Source organism: Rhinolophus ferrumequinum, chromosome 18 (assembly GCF_004115265.2).
Source record: "Rhinolophus ferrumequinum isolate MPI-CBG mRhiFer1 chromosome 18, mRhiFer1_v1.p, whole genome shotgun sequence".
Taxonomy (NCBI): Eukaryota; Metazoa; Chordata; class Mammalia; order Chiroptera; family Rhinolophidae; genus Rhinolophus; species Rhinolophus ferrumequinum.
In genome coordinates this window covers 13,841,312-13,859,719 of record NC_046301.1, presented here as the reverse complement: position 1 = coordinate 13,859,719, position 18,408 = coordinate 13,841,312, and the positions used below count along the sequence as shown (strand labels likewise).

The 18,408-nt window shown below is 34.2% G+C and overlaps 1 long non-coding RNA gene across 1 annotated transcript in view; it reads left to right on the top strand.

Moving 5' to 3' along the window:
• Positions 1 to 18,408, top strand: part of LOC117038365 (uncharacterized) — a 194,252-nt gene that overhangs the window by 19,567 nt on the left and 156,277 nt on the right. Inside the window, exon 2 of the long non-coding RNA XR_004425662.1 lies at positions 129 to 223. This is a non-coding gene — a long non-coding RNA (uncharacterized LOC117038365). The remainder of the gene's footprint in view (positions 1 to 128; positions 224 to 18,408) is intronic.

Below are 18,408 nucleotides of genomic sequence, written 5' to 3'. Positions count from 1 at the left end.
ATTTACCAGTGATGAATGATTGTTACAGTAGAATATGGCCATTATTTCCCAATATTTGAGTCAGTCTAGCATACTGGATTAAAAATAAAGGGTAGTCCAAAATCCTGAACTGTACATATCTCCTTCAGATTCTAGAGTCCATTGGCTTTAACCAAAGAAATAGAGATGCCTGAGTCTCCAGCAGAGATTGAAACCGAGAAGCACTAGACCAAGAATCTAATAGGTAAGCAAAACCAGAACTAAAACTGTGGATCTTTACGTTTGTGTGCATAAATACTTGGGATGTTAATATTAGAACTGTGGATGGGTGAGAGGACCCTCTCAACCCTATCCTCTCTGAAATAGAAATTTGTCATAAACAAAATGTAAAAGTGTGGAGAAGTTCTTTGATATTACCTATCTCAAAGCTCCCTGTAGAGGAGAAAAGAAAGAGGTAGATTAAAGAGGAAGTAAAAGAAAATTTCTAGTATGGGGATTAGTATTAACTGTGTTTTAATATGCATGAGTATCTAATCTGTTTTTTTGGCATTTTTTCTGAAAGAGGTGTGAACATGCATCTTGATGACTTACAAAACTAATTACAAATAGTTACTGTGTATATTATAATCATACATGTATTTTACATATATGCACATATACTTTTTTAAATTTAAAAACATTGTGTTCAGAGTATTGGATCTTAGAAATGAATTCATACTTAGACCATATTCCTTCTGAGTATAGAGTCAAAAGTACTCTTGTGACAGAATTATCATTGCTAAAATGTATATAACAAGTAATTTTACCCCCAAACTTCTCTTTGAATGATATGAGTGACTGCATGATACATGACCAGTGAGGGATTTTCTGAGGGTAAATTTTGCCTAACATGCCAAAGCAGTTCTACTATTACCAGAGTGATCCATGATTCTAATGTATACTAGATTGATCTAAAAATATGGTGATCAAAACGTTAACTAACTAACCCTCAGGCATGGCTGTGTTTAGGGGAAGATATTTTACTACACTGGAGCCAAAAGAGATGTGAGGGAGGCTGGAAATATGCCCAGTGTCTCCAATCCTACAGTCCTTGGGAAAAGAACTTTTTTCTTTTCTCATCCCCTTGAGGTGCTTTGCTAACCATGGTTTTTTGCTAAGCTTGCTTAGGAGAGGAAAGCATCCGGTAAGGAGTTAGATGTCTGTCCCCAGAGACCCCCAACTACTTCCATTTCTTTAGTAAAAGTACGTAGGATTAAATATCTTGAATAAAAAAGGAAATTTATTATATTGGAAAGAGAATTATTCCAGTGAGTTTCAAAATATTAAATTGTGAGGGGATGTGACATGACCGCTATTGGCCAGGGAGCCCAGGAGAAGGCAATAGTAAAAAAAAAAACACAAAACTAAGGATTGGGGCAATTTCCGGTTCCATATGTAAGGAACTTGGAAGTTAGCATTCTGTCCTAACAAGTGAAAATCTGAACAGATTGAAAAATCTACAACTCCTCTGGGATTTGTAAGACAGGGAAAATCATGGGGCAAACAGCTGTGTCCAAAGCTGGAGAGAGAAACAGGCACATACAGGGAGTCACAGCAGCCTGAGCAGACAGACAGACAAGCAGAAACCACTGCCGAAAACAATGCTGGGGAAGGAAAACCTGACCTGTAGTAATTGACAACTGCAATTATGTTCCTCTCGGGAGAGCTTTCCTATTTATTTTTTGTTTTAGTTCTGCCTTCAATGAAGTTTTCTTCCTCGAAGCTCCAGAAGTACGTCATTCTTCTATGTGACATGTTGAATATTACATAATGAAAGATTTTATATAGTATCTCCAGTATCCAAAAGTACCTAAAAGAAGAGACTACAGATTTAACAGAATAATAAAAATAAAGATTATATTGATGTATAAAACTTTAGGAGATGTTATAATTTTATGGAGTACTCTTCTATTTGGATGATTGCATCATCCATAAATTATTGGGTGGCAGCATAAAACATGATAGAGTGGGAAGAGAACACAGAAGTAGTGTAAGAAACCTGGATTCCCATCTGGTTCTTTTGGAAATAATTTAATAGTTCCAGTCTTGAGTTTCTTCCATGGAAAATAAGATGGTAAACAAAAAGATTTTTATTTTCCTCCTGTCTGCAATAGTATGTTAATGTATTTAAGCACACACATGCTTTAAAATAGTTGGCCAGTTTGCTTGTGTATTTTAGTTTCTGTTTTGTAAATAATAGCCCAAAGGTGGTGAAACAGACTCTATCAGGGGATAACAGTGTCCGGCAGTTGATACCAAAAGAGAGAGATGCCACGAGAAAATACTCCCACTGAAACATTTCACTCTAGTAATCATGCACAGACTCATTCAGATTATAGGATTATTTCAAGTATCATATAAAAATAATAACATATAAGATGTTTATAAACACTTCACCTTAAAAAACCCTATAAGTTAATAATATCCATGTTACTAAAGGTTTTGCACATAAAATGCAGCTGCTGCTCTTTAAGAGAATTTGGCCATTCTAAGGATAGATTTTGAAGGGAAGCCTCTCCTTTCCTTGATAGTGATTATATTTCTTCTTTCAGAATTTAATGAATACACGTTGAGAGAAAATGGGTTAACCACAATGAAAAAATGAAAGAGAAGCGGTTGCTCTATTTTGTTTTCTCTTCATCTTTGTGGGAGTTGAAAACACACAGAAAGATCTAGCATTGGCAGAAAGGACAAAGGACTCAAAATGAAACTCAGGCAAAAGATGTAGAGCCTATGAATGTTCTTTTTCCTAGGAAGTTTTAAGAATTGATTGTAGAATTTGGGTGTATATTTGTGGGTTCTTGGGGCACAATGTAAGACATTCTCATTTCTCTACTGGTTCCTCTCACCTTTGGAAAACCTTTGGGAAATAATTTTTATTTCAGAATGCTAGAAGATTCTTATGAGATGGAAACTTGCTTAAAAGAGGGAAAGCTTAGGATTGGCCTGAAGTTTAGTTGTGGGTAAATGCTAAGGGCCTTTTTGTCTTTTTCAAGTTGCTCAGCCACTTTTATTGGAATAAAAGAAATGGAAAGAAAGTAGAAGTTTCTATCTAGGAATAAAAGTCATGGATTTGTCTGAAACTTCCCTTTTATCCATCGTTCTGGAAGCCAATCTTTATGGCTGGATAAAAAAAAAAAAACACATTTGGAATCTTCAATGCTGTCAACATTATGTTCAAACGTAACTATTAGTTAAGGAAGCTTTATAAAATTGGCTGCACTGAGCACCCATGGGAACATGAACTGAAACTCTGTCCAGAGGGGGTGCCATTTTATTCCCTTGGCAGTATTGTCAAGTATTCCATGGATAAAGTTTATTTATTGACTTGAAAAAAATGTTTTGTACACTTTTGTTCTTTTGCACCTTCCTCTGAGAAGTCTTCTGAACATTCTTTATTTTAGCACTTTATTTTACTATTGATTCATTAATTGATTGGTAGAATTAGAACATACACACACTTCACTAGAAACAAGCAATTTGAAATCAGTGATCAGGATATCCATCTTTGTTTTCCCTGTGTTAAGTAGAGTGATGAAATATAAAAAGCAAGCAATAATTAGTGTTATCTTTAATTCCTTTTTTGATTAATACTTATAGCGGCCAGAACTTGATTATCCATTTATCAAAATTGTAGCAATCTTTAAAGGCTCATCTCAAATAAAATCTTCTGTAAAACATTAATTTTTTTCTTTAAATCCAAATCAATATATTCTTTTCCTTCAAAACTAACAGTATTTTATGTTTCTTGTTTTGCTTATCTTACTCTTCCTGAAATTAAATTCGAATGTGTATCACTAACAATTCCAAGAATTCATTCTCTTCCTAATATCTGTTGAATACCTACTAGGGTCCTGCTGTAGGTTCTTGAAATGCAAAGTGCTTTGAACAAGATAGACAACATGCTTTGCTTCGTAGAAGTTATATTCGAATTGACAAAGACAAATATAATGAATATACGAATTAAACAGAATGTTCGAAAATAATAAATATTATTGGAATAAGAGAAACTAAGACAGTGTAAGGGAAATGGGAGTGACAGGCTGTTGGGGTGGCAAAGTAAAATAAGGTGATCAGGGTAGGTCACACTGAGGTGACATTTCTGTAAAGACTCGGTTGGTGATTAGGGAGTTAGCCACATCCCTCCCTGGGGCTGGGTGAGTTTGGGAAAATGCCCCAGGCAGAGAAAAGAGCTCCAGCAGACAAGTCAGAATAATAGAGGCCAGTGTAACTGAAGGGGATCACGTTTGGGAGATTGGGGTGTGGTAGGAGGTGATATCAGGATGACAAAGAGGGGCTAGATCATTATGGATTTCATTAGCCCTTTAAAGAATTTTGCCTTTTACCTAGGTTAAATATGGAGGCATTGCAGGATTTTTAGCAGATGAGTGACATGATCTCTTTTAAAGGAATCTCAGTATAACTGTTGTATTGACACTTCGTATTAGCAGGGCCAGGCGAAGAAGCAGGGAGACTGGTTAGGAGGATATTGCAGAAGAGGAATGATACTATCTCAAATCATGGAGTATCTTTGAAAGTAGTGAGAAGTGACGTATTCCAGGGAAGATTGCAATGAATTGAGTTGGAGGAGAATATTAGGAGTTCAGTTTAGGAAATGTTGATGTGATGTCTGTTTGATATCCTATGTATGATGTGTAGGCACACATACTTTTCTAAGTGTTTTTTACACATAGTAATGCATTATATAGGATCTAGCTATATAAAACAGGTAAACATCACTATGTTTTCTTCTTACTTCATATAATGGTATTTTTAGATAATGAGAACGCTTATATTCTATCTTAATTTAATACTTGGTGGCCTAGAGTAAACATTTTTCTTTAACTTTTGATTCTTTGATAGAGATTTTATGAAATCTGTAATACACTAGGACATAAGAATTTAAAAAATTAAAACTTCATGACCTGTATTTTGTAGATTTGTGAAAACATGAAATATGCAATATTTTTCAATATGACAGTTTTAAGGTATACCTACCACATTAACTTTCTGGTAAAATGTCAGTTCTGAAAATTAGCACAACAAATGAATCAGACACACAGAGATAATGCCTTTGCCAGCCCAGAAAATATATGCAGAACTCCTATGCCTGAGTACCCCTTTATTCTTTTCATGATTTATCATCGAAATGTGAGTTGACAGTTTTATGTATGGAATGCAAATAGGACTCACTTTATCAATCCATGCATATTAATATGTATGTATGGTAATTTTTGTTGCTTGTGGAATGGCCTTTAGACACTACTTAAGTTCTGTGCAATTTAATAGGTGAAATGTTGGAATGTATGCAGTTGATGGGCTTGTTATTAAACCAGTGGAATGTTTGTTGAAATTTGTTCAGTGACCTTCATTCTTTTATTATATTTTACACATGATCAAAAATCAAGAGGTAAGATGCATTATCATATACATAATAATGCATATATATATATATCTCCACACACACACATATTTACCAATGTAAATGTTGTTTCTATTTATGGAAATCAATAACTTTATTAAAGCAAGTGAGTCATTGGGGAAGTGTAATTGTTACAAAATGAAGGCACATATTTTCATAAAGTTCCAGAAATGATCTGAATTAAGGTAATTATGATCCACTGAGTGATTCTGAGCTTTCTAATATAATTAGGGAAAAAAATAAAACCTCATAATGCATAATTATTCTTTCCACGTGTCAAATATTGTTATCAGCTAGTCTTGTTATAAAGATGAAACACCTCCTTTCATCTTTTCCCTTTAGTTTTCCTGACCGTTGTACTTCAAGGATTTAAGAGTTTGTGCTTTACAGTCAAGAAAACTTACATTTGAATCCCAGATCCAAGCACTTGCTAGTTGGGTGACCTTAGGCAAATCTTTTAATCTTTTTCAGTATCAGTTTCTACAACTATAAATGGCAATAACAATAGTAATTGCTTCATAGATTTTAAAGATACAAGTAATTGAGATAAAAAGGGAAAATGTTTACCGTTTTTTCCTGCAGCGTTAGTACTAATACGATTTTTATCATCATCATCATCCACGTATAATTTATGATAATGGTATATCTTTTGCCTCTGTACAGGTAATAGTTATATCTATAAAGTACATAGATTGTTTGTTCAGAAACTTACACTTAAAAGTATTATTTCTCTCTTGTGTATTCTGTGATTACACTGATCCATTTCCATTTGTGTGCATAAATAGGCCCAGATATCTTCTACTAAAAACAGCAATAAAAAAAAATCCTTAGATCCCTTCTCCTAACCTGCATACCTCTCCAGCTGTCATCTTCTACCTGTCTGCACTGGTACCATCCTAATTTATTAAATGAATCGCTGTGCTTGATTATTTCCCACCTTGCATTCACTTCTCCATTCTGGATTTGGCCCTCAACCCTTCCTTCAAATCCATCAAAGTATTCCATAACCTTAATATCTATAAATATAATGGGTATCTTCCCAGTTTTTCTTTGTCTTACTTAATTAAGCAGCATTTGACAGAATTGGCTCCTTCTTCTATCTTCAATATCTCATCCTTGTCCCAACTTTCCTTGTTTTCTTTCTAGCCTTCTGCTGTTCCTGCTTGGTCTCCTTGCCTCCTCCATCAGATTTTCATTGTGTTCTAGTTTCTCAGGAAATCTTGGTGACTTCACCAAAGTTCACACATTTTTAATTTTTTCAATTTCTCAGTGAATTGTTGAATAACAATAATAAAACACAAACAAACAACAATGACACCTGATTGTTTTGGCCCCAAAACTAGAACACATATTTGATTTATTTCTTTCCCTTACCTGTTACATTCAATGCATCAATAAATTCAGTCATCTCTACATTTGAAATATGTACTAATAGTGATCTCTCTTTTCTGTTTTCACTATCATCATTATCTCAACTGGGATACTGCAAAAATACCCCTGGTGGTGTTTTCTATTTAGCTACAAAATAAATAAAATGAATAAGTACAACATATAGCATAGTTAGGTTTGTTATGTCATGATGAGTGCTGTGGGGAAGAAAATTAAGCTAGGAAGGGCAACTAAGTATGTTCTAGAAGTTGATGTGGTTTTAATTTTAAATATGAAGTTGAATGTAAGCCACGCTGAGAAGGTGACATATGAATGAATGTTCATAATATCTATTATTCCCAAGAAATTTGCTTAAATAATTCAAGCTGTCTAAATTTTTATAAACTAAGATATATAACGCAGTGACTTTCCAACAATATAATTCAATACATATCATGATATGTGAAAAATAAACACATGGAACAAATGTTAAATGTGATCTTGAACATATTTTCTAAGTTTCAGCAGAAAGTCACGAAGGCAAATGTTATAGGAGGAAATCCTCCAGGGAGTTTCTAGAGTATTTATGCAAATTCTAAGATAGTATGAGAAAACTATGCCAGTATTAAAACATAAGGTTCCTGTGGACTAAATAAGAGCAGTGGAAAACATATAATATGGAGGTGAAGACATTGTGATAGAGATCTTCTTTAGAGATGACGAGTTGCTGGCGTATTGTGGGTTTCCTCTAACCTCCTATGGTGAGTCAGTGCCTCCTTCTTATCTCAAGCCAAATGAGAGTATACTTCAAGTGAACCAAGTCTATATGCAAGTCTGAAAAGTCTCAATGTAACAGGTCAAAGCTGATCTCTTTGGAATAACGAGGTCAAGTGGATTGAGAGAGAGCTGTACTTCTACTGGCTGCCAAGAAGAGAAGCAACAGTCAGCCATTCTAAAGAACCCTTTCTAAGTAGATTGCCAACTATTATAGTAGTGAGGTAACCTCCACAGGAAAACATGGATGTCTAACTTGGCCTATAGGAGATGGAACATGAGAGATGGGAACATAAGCAATCACATGACAAAAGGATCATCACCAACTTTAGGAAATCCAGGCAGCTATGTCATTCTGAAGAAGGTGTCACAAGAGAAAGAGTTAGCTTTTGGCATATACTAAACCCAGAATATACTGGTTAATGATGGATTACAACTTTCCCAGGCAAATGAGAAGGCAACTGACCCTTATCTCTCCCAACTACTCATGCTCCAAATTTGGAGGGTTCCCTAAAAAGCCACAATCCAGGGCAGGAGATCAAGACAAGGAAACTATGCCCTTTTTCCCCCTGTGTTTGCTTATGAGCTGAAGAGAGAGAACTTGTAGACTTGAAAAGAAGTTAAAGATTTGATGTTAGATTGACAGGTAATTGTTATTAACTAAATTAACCAGGAATCAATGAGATCTTCTGAGATTTTGTTTATAGTTAGGAAAGCAAATCAATGTACAGAATGCACTGAAACAGGAAATTATGAGGAAGAATAAAGTTGTTCCCTGGTCACATCCCACCACATCCAATTTTTAAATAAATTGAATATATGCAATTTTATAAATTTCATTAAGTCTTTCATTGAGATATAATTGGTTCTGTTGGAAACTGTTGATTAAATTCATTTGTTCTTTATCTAAAATTAGAGATCAGGACATTTAAATGAACAATTTGGCAAATTATTCTCAATAATACAGTGAGGAATGATTACGAATGACTTTGAAGCATGCGAAAAAGATCATTAGGTGTTCTGTTTAGCTCATCCTTCACTGTCTCTGAGCTCTGTTACCCCTCTGAATTGTACATAACTGATAACAATGGATGTGATTTTTTTCACAAGCATGCAAAATACAATTTCTGCAGTCGAGGTACTATTAATTGCCTTCTTGTCTTTCCCAAAGAAGTGAGTTTTCCATCTATTGATCAAATTCATTTCAATATTCCTGATTATTTAATGTGTCTCTCAATTCTCCTTTCAACTGTTTTGCAATATTTTACTGGTCCCCTCATTAATTAACAAAGTTAAACAGGTATTTTGACACATGTACATTTATATCTGTATGAGAGTCATGATTTTATCTTTAAAAAAATATTCTTTAAAATCTTGAAGATCCTACTGAGAGGCTTAATTGTGTCACCTGGCAGATCAGGTGCCAAGGGGATACACTTCATGCCTTTGGTCTGCTGGCTGGTCTTTTCTTGGCTGCCCTAGTGAAACCCAAGTGGCAATACAAGTTTGTATTGACTTTGTGTTTCCCTCATTTTTTTTATCTTTTCCACTGATTTTGTGTTTTGTTTTGGTTCGTGTTTCGCTGGTGTATTTTATTTGCCATTGGTAACAGCAATGATCAACATTTTGGTTTTATGATCTAGTTAGTGATCTCTGTAGATGGATTAGAGCGACCTATTGTCTGTTGTCTTTGTCTGTAACAAAGAATAAGGTTTGTTATTCTTTTTTGATTGTTTTACTTTCTCAATACAGACACTAAAAACCATAGACACTTACAGCGCTTATAGTTTTAGATCTGTAACTTCAGCCACGGCTCAAGAGTAAACATAGAAACTCAGATGTTAAAGAACCATTTTCCTTCCTGTGGGCACATAATTATTATTTATTTGAGCTCAATTTGTTCAAAGTAAAAATATTCATGTGTAATGTTTAAGATTAAGAAAAAATCAAATTTGTTCAACTAAATTGAATAATTATTTCGTCAAATGTGTTATTTCTATAGTAATTATGTTTTGTAGTATGTCAGCGCAAAGGACATTTTTGAGATCTTTAAATAATTTGAAACCTCACTCTTATATGTATTACCTTAATTAATAGATACTCATTGTATGTCTAAATAATTTTTAAGATAAAAATACCAAATAAGGTTACTAAGCACCACTTTAATTTTATATGTCTGTTTACCTTAATATTCTATCGAGAGGTTCTAGCCTTGAATTATGAATGTGTCAATGAGACGTGTGTGACCTTAGAAAGTTTCATCATCTGTCCATGGAATTGTTAGTCAGGTAAATGCTTGTGTAAGACAGACAGATCTCATTTATCCAACCCTTTGCTTTTTTTGTGAAGTAGTAGTTACTTTGATTAAAAGTTATGAACCTATACTAGGAGCAATGGTGACAAAGAAATACAATGTGTGTGTCTTTTTGTTTATCAAGGAAAAAAGTGTAGGTTTTTCCTAAAGCAGCAGTTCTCAGGCTCCTTAGTGTGAATCTCTTGTGGACCCCAAACATATTTTGTTTATGTGTGTTAACTACCTATATTAATTGTATTGGTAATAAAAACTGACATTTTTAGCACATCATTTGAAGATGGTGATAAGGAACACATTACATTTTGACATAAATGCGTCTTAATATCGTTATGAAAATTGTTTTGACCTTGCAGACCCCTTGAAAGAACCACTGTCCTAAAAGAAAGTGCCCTTTGATTCTAGATAATGAAGGAACATAATGAAAGATAATATTTGGAAAGATAATTTTATTTGTCTTGGCTTATAATAACTGTGCCTGAAAAAAAAAACACCCTAAAGCTATGAAATACATTAAAATTTAAGCAAAGTTCACTCAATCTGGATAGGCTTGCTTCCATAGTTTCTAATTAATGCCTTTAGCTACAATAGAAGAGGTTATTTTTTTTAATTTGATGCAGTCTGCCTTGATAGTAAAGACTCTGTATTATATCAGATTAATTTCGTGTACCTTATGCAGAATTTATAATCTTCTTTACTACTTAAAGAAAGAAGAAAACAGAGACCAAAGCTTTTTTCACTTATGCAAGAGTGGTAGTTCTTTACAATTGTGTTATTTTCCATGTTTCCTTAAAGTGTTCTCTTGTCACTTTGGTTAAATATAAAAGCAACTTTTGCTTCTCAGGCAACCATGATCCCGTCTTAATCAAGTACATGAGACTTTGACAGCTCTTTTGATTTCATTTTTCCAAAATCAATGCTCAACTTGTAAAAAAAAAAAATCCACTTTAAATTATCTTTGAGGTTTTCCAGACAGGTCCAGGGAAATAATACATATGTCCTTTTTTTATGTATATATAGGGAGATGCTAGAAATCATTAGGTTTGTTTGATGTGTTAGTGTTTTAAGAGTTGTATAGAAAGGTGTCAGATCAGAAGATATGCTCAGCCTTCTGTAAATTTGTATAGCTATAATATTATTAAATAAATAGTTTAGAAACACTGTGCTTTATGAGAAGACTCTGGAGATTTGTCAATGTGCTTCTTTCCATAGTATGTATTTATCCTCAGGGAGAGCACTGATCAAAGCTCCTATGGGATAGTTATGTAAGCCTTCACAGAGAATTTTGCTTTCCTCTAGCCTGAAATTATTGGTTATAGAAAGAAACTAACCACAGCCAGAAATTAATCCTATATCATTTACAGATCATTTTTATTTTATTATTAGGCTTTCTTGAAGGCTTTGCGACAAGCAAAGGCAAGAGAATATGTTTTCAAGAAGGAAAGAACGTTTCAGAGTTTTGAGGAAAAGTACAGGCACTTCAAACTGTTGACACCAAAGGGTAGACTTCTGAATATAGGCTCGAGGCAGACGTCACTTAGTCACTTGCAGACCATGCCAGCAGACTGAGCCATGATATCCATGACTCATTGTACTCCAGCACAATTCAGCCACCTGCAAGTGGATGAGTAACCCAGGATCGAACAGAACAAAAACTTAGTACATGGGATTGAATGAACTGATGAGAGAAATCACATCGCGTTTATTTATTTGGAATATTGTTGATGTTGTTTTAATGCTCCATTTCCCAGTCAAATGCAGAATTCCTTTATCTTTTTTCTTAAGCTATTTATAACCCACAACAACTTAGTAACTCTACCCTTATCCATTGAAATAAGACATTTAAAAGTGATATCTGATTCTCAGTGACCTCTCAAAAGTCATGAAAACTTACCAAGTCTCCTTACTTTTCATGAACAAAAAAGTAAGTTGCAGAAGTTCCATAAAAATAAAAATCTCTCCTCCTTTACTAGTATGAAATTGACAACTTGTGTAATCACAGCCATACCTGGAGTGTCATATTTGAGAATGATGCTCATTGACTCTGGTGACAAGCCAGTTTTAAATAACAATGTTGGCTTTATTGACCGAGCCAATGCCTACAAAGTTCTGTCAGAAAAAACAACAACAAAAAACTGGCTCTGTGTCTGGCTTACAGGGTTGGATCTTTTCTGTGTGAAGGAAAATAAATTCCTGGCAGGTCAGGGACCTGAGGATGCTTTGAGGATTTCTTGGAAAGAAGAATTCACTCAAATGTCTAGGCACCGTAGTTGAAATCTTGTGGAGATAGTTTCTTGGGTCTGTTTTCCTATCCTCTGGATAGCAAATACATTGAAGTATTTAAAAGTATGATCTGAGATTCTTTATAAAAACTTTCGGACAGAAATGAATTTTGTGGCCGTGTGGGTTTTTGGATACTTAATGGCACTTAATTTGCAAAGGAACACTAAAGAAAGCCTACAGCGTTAATGAAAACTCTTGCTGGACCAAAAATATAGCCAGGCCAAACCTAAAGAAACCAGTCTATTTCTCTGTGATCTTTCTTTGATATTATGATGAACATCAGGTGGGAAGACTATCAAAAAATAGTCTTGTGTGAATAGTGTGAATAGACAAATGGAAATGGGCAAAAATTATTACTGGGTGTCTTGTTTAGCGCACACATCCTACCTATCTTTGTCTCTCATTATCTTTGAACTTTTTTACTACTTTGTAAGCAGTAGATAACTGATAGTTATGTAGATAATTCTTGTCCATATCATACAAATGCGTTTTGACAAAGTAGATGTGATTTCCACAAAACCGGTGGAACAGTCAAGTTCCACAAGCCTTTCGTTGTAGTATTCCTGTTTGCTTAGGATAACTCATTGAACAGATGTAACATATTTTATACCTTCTCTTTAATTAATGAATTAAACTACATTATTTGAAACGTGCTCATACTATTTTTAGGTAAGAGTCATACTTTTACCTTTTAGAAAATAACAACTCATACAACTCAACAACAAAAAGCAAACAATCCAATTAAAATATACGCAGAGGATCTGAACAGACACTTCTCCCAAGAAGATATACAAACAACCAACAGATATATGAAAAGATGCTCAACTTTACTAGCTATTAGGGAAATGTAAATCAAAACCACAATGAGATATCACTTCACACCTGTTAGATTAGCTGTTATCAACAAGCCAAGTAATAGCAAATGTTGGAGAGGTTATGGAGAAAAAGGAACCCTCATACACTGCTGGTAGGGATGTAAATTGGTACAGCCACTATGGAGGTTCCTCAAAAAATTAAGAATAGAATTCCCATATGATTCAGCAATTGTTCTTCTGGGTACCTACCAAAAAATCTGAAAATATTTATCCACAAAGTTATATGTACCCTGATGTTCATTGCATCATTATTCACAGTGGTCAAGACATGGATAAAAACTGAGTATCCTTTGATAGGTGATTGGATAAAGAAGATGTAGTACATATGTACAATGGAGTATTTACTCAGCCATAAGAAAAGATGAAATACTGCCATTTGCGACAATATGAATGGATCTTGAGATAGTCATGCTAAACAAAATAAGTCAGACAGAAAAAAATCAAGATTGTATGATTTCACTCACATGGGATATAAAGCTGAAAGAAAGCATCAAACCAACAAGACAAACAAACAAGTAAAAACTCATAGATACAGACAACAGTTTAGTGGTTACCAGAGCGTAAGGGGAGTGTAGGGTGGTAGAAGAAGGTACAGGGGTTAAACATATGGCGACGGAAGGAAATTTGACTTTAGGTGGTGAACGTGCAAGGCAATATGTAAATGGGATATTATAGAACCGTACACTTGAAAGCTACATATTTTTTTAATCATGGTCACCCCAATAAATTTAATTAAAAATATACTTTAATTTATCATTTCAATTTGCCTTTCAATCCCATTATCACCATTTTACTACTTTTATTATGTGACAAGTGCTATTCAAGTAGATTTACAAGTCCTTTCAATTCTAAGAACTACTCCACACTGTAGGTATAATTGTGCCCATATTTACATGTAAGGAAAGAAACTTTCAAGATACTAATTTGTGAAATTATGATTTAAACTGTTTCCAATGCCTATACCCTTACTAAAATGTTGTTAACTTTTTAAAATGTTTAATGAAACTCCAAAATTCAAATACTACCACTCATTATCTACTTCAATATAATAGAATTTAGTTTACTTGTTTTATAAATCAGGATGTAAGCTATTAAAAAAGATTATTCCAGAAAGTTGTCAGTGAGATGAAGGAAGCTACCATATGATGTACACGTTCTTTTGACAAAAACAAAACCAACAAATCATATAAATAACCCTGGAGAATTTTCTGCTATATCATTCACGGTATACCTTTTTAAAATTGGCTGACTTCCTAACTTCCAACTTTACAGCAAGCCTATTAACCTTAGCAAGTATTGTTTTGAACAATTTTCAGAATCATCTGCTTTATCACCAAAAGCCAGGAATTGCTTGTTCATTTTTAAATTGTTTTCAGGTTTTTTTTTATTTTTTTATTTATTTATAAAAATAGAATCCTTGATGGAGCTGGCTTTCTTAGATACCTCAGCAATATGACTTGCCCATGCTTAGATACAAGGTAGCATTTTGAATGTCTTGCTGTATGAGTGTTTTCTCTTTATAAATTGCAATGCCTTTGCATTTTGCTTTCTTTCAAAGTTTTCTCTGCTCTATAGGTCTTCAAGAACTATTTTTTGTGAGAACAATAAAACGTTACTCCCTCTTGTCCCAGAATTCTATTACCAAACGTCTATTTGTCCTCAAATATTTGCCAATTTTGGCTTCCTTCTAAATTAAAAAGTCTAGAACAAAAACTTCGCTTGGGCTTATGATAGTTCTGGATAGTTTATATCTTAATTTCTCTTATCCCTTTAGATTAAATGCTGATAAGCCATAGAGAGCCTGTCTTCCCCTGTCCATTTCTATGAGGTCTAACAATTAAGTTCGTGAACTCATCCTAAAGAAAGTGCGACATATCTCGTTGCTGAATATCACTAGTGTCACATTCAAAGTACTCATTTTGGGAAGCTGTACGCTGATGCCAGTACCTTCAAAGCAATTTTGTTCACTCTTCAAAGCAATTTTGGAACTCTTTTTCTGGAATGGCCATCAGAGCTGTCGTCGTATGACCCTTATGTCCTGAATGTCATCAAAATGTCTTCCTTTCAATATTTCCTTTATCTTTGGGTAAAGAAAGAAGTCATTGGGAGCCAGATCAGATGAGTAGAGAGGATGTTCCAATACAGTTATTTGTTTACTGGCTAATAACTCCCTCACAGACAGTGTTGTGTGAGCTGGTGCATTGTCGTGATGCAAGATCCATGTATTGTTGGCGAAAAGTTCAGGTCGTCTAACTTTTTCACACACCCTTTTCAGCACTTCCAAATAGTAAACTTGGTTAAGTGTTTGTCCAGTTGGTACAAATTCATAATGGATAATCCCTCTGTTATCAAAAAAATGTTAGCAACATCGTTACAACAAGTTCGCGAACTTAATTGTCCAACCTTGTATTTATCTAGCAATCTAAGAGGATCCAGTTGTATGGGTAATTGTGCCGCCTTCAGTTTTTTACATAACCAATACTCATTTTATAAGGTTGTGAGAATTAAATAACTATGTATATTGGCTAAGCCCCTATTGAGCATGTAACTCATTTCAATTTTCCCTATTCCCTCTCTCTCTTTTTCCTTCATGTTTGATTTTGTCTTTAACATTCTAGCACTAATTATCGATCGGACCCTAGGTGCACCCACTACACTCACTCAGTTCTTATCAGGATTAGCTACTCTGCACATTTCAAAGTTGTCTGGTTCCTCTATATGGATATTTCTTTGGAAAGGTGTGTTCATAATTTCATGATTCTTAGATCGTCTTCGTTCTCTGCCTCTTATATGGTTTTTCGGTTTGTCTTTGTTACCTTACTCATTAACCCCAGATTTAATTCTTGAGTCTACGTTTTACTTTCTCTTCTCTCCTTTATAACATTCATACATTCAAGGACCTTAAACTGATTACTTGAAACATTCTCATCCTCTCTTTATCCTGGTGCTTTCAACTGTATCAGGGTTTCTCCACCTTTATATATAAAATCTTCCTCAAAATTAGCATGTCAAGGCTGATTTTATTAGCTTACCCTAAAAACATATCATTTGAACATTTTTGATTCAGGACCATCTTACCTCAATGCCAGTCTCTGTTCTAAAGTGGAAACAGTTCATAGGCAAAAAACAACCTTGGAGCTATGAGTCACCTTCTCATTTAGTCACGTTCATATCATCCTCAAACTCTGCTTATTCTTTCTGAAATAAGGATCATATTTTTTTCTTCCCTTCCCATTTAAACAGGTACTATTTTCACCGAAGCTCTCAAGATTTATATAGGGCTAACTGAGAACAGCTAATATTTCTGCTTACTATTCTCATCTTACTGTTACACAGCTACATCTTAGAATTTCTTCAACAATTTTGTTTTCTACAAAGTCTTCCCCCATTCTATCATGTTATTTCTAAATTACTAAGGTTTTAATTGAAAAGCCCATCACTTTTCAATATATTAACAGATACAGTTATTAAATTCTTTCCATTGTTCTCACTCCTGGCTCCTTAGTTTTATTTGTTAACCATATTTTCTATGATCCACAACCACTAGGTTATATCGCTCAGACATCTTTTTTGTTTGCCATGCAGGTAAGTGCTATAGTTTCACAAATCATATACTATAATAAACTGGGAAACAGATTTTTTACAGATATAGTCTAATATTAAAATGATGTCTGGAATGCATTTCTTTAGAATTTGGCATCCATATCTGAATTCAGCACCCACGGAAATTCCTTTTCCATGCTGACACTGGCACTGAATGCAGAGTTTTCATTCTGTCCAGTGTTGTAAAATGTGTTTGTTCCTATTCTTCTTCAATCATTATTTCATCCATTAAACATTTTTTTGAGGATGAACTCCGTATCAAACACTTTTGAATGTATATAAAAAAGCAAGATGCCACTGTATTCAAAATGCTTAAATGTAAAGGGCAAAAAAATAAATATAATGTGACACAGTGTGATAAACATCACATGTAAGGGATAGGGAAAGGCTATGGAAGAACTACATTTAGAAGCTTTGGAATGTCATAGAAGGAAAGAGATTGGATTATGTCTGGAAAGAGAGACAGCACAAACCTTTCAGGCAGAAGGATCTGCCTTGTAAACTGGCAGGTTGATGTGAAAACGCAGTGTGAGGTCAGATACCATGAGTTTGGTGTGACATTGTTTGAAATAATTGCTCTCTCCCCCTTCCTATCTTTGTTTCTTCCAGTATCTCATATGAACTTTCCGTTGTCATCCTTACTGTTTGCAGAAGTCTTTAGGACCTATGCTAATCTGATGCTTTGTTATCATGAAATGATAGTAACTATTAAAACTCAATTTGCAAACACCATGGTAACCATGTAGTTGGATATGTTTTCTTATTCTCTGTAGAATAGCATTTGAGTTACTCTGTCAAAGTAACCTCTATTTAATAAATGGAATAGTCATGAAGTGAATTAATAAATGCATCAACATGTACATTTCTGCAACACCTTTATCTAGATTTTCACATGGACAGCTCTAACTGGTTTGGTTTAAATTCACTTCAGTTCATACACTCAAGAATAAATTTATCAGACACCAGACAGCAAGGCTCCTTTAGACAGTCAATATCCTGCAGGAGAGATGCTGAAAAGGGAAATTCTAATTATTCTTGACATAGGGCATTCTAAGGGTGTATCGTGCCAAAGTAATGAAAGTTATTTTTCTTCAGTAAATTGAAAGACGATGTATGAAGCGTCTTCGAGTTTCCATGGAAATGGACTTAAATAAGAAACATGTGGCACTCTCTGATGGGTACAGATCATCCTGAAATCACATCTGCTGGCTAAATAGAGAAATAACTTTAAATCTTTTCCAAAATAAAGGAGAGAAAAATGTATTAAATATATCAAGTAATACCTTTATCACATCATTTAGCATAACTCTATAAAGAAGTTTAGTTACAATGGTTGAATTATTTATCGCATGGCATTTAAAAAAAATTAAAATTATAGTTGGGTTACAATGTTTAAATATGACCTAGGAAACTCTAGGTATTCCACTTTGCTATTTATAAACCTCATTTTGATCTTTAACATTTAAAAATTTTAGAAATGTTTGCATTTTCAGCTTGGTATAAACATATAATTAGGATATTTTAAGGTATTTTTAGCCGTTCTCTGTAGAAATTTAAATGAGTACTTTTTGCGCCTGTACCCCCAACGTACAGACACACACACACGAAAAGAGCTATTTTGTAGTAGTTTAATAGATAAATGTTTGTTGTGGAATAAAATATTTACAACCATGTACATACTTAATGGGAAATGTGTATAAAGCTCACAGTTATGAATTCAGACAATCTTCCTCCTAAAAAACATTTCTGGAACA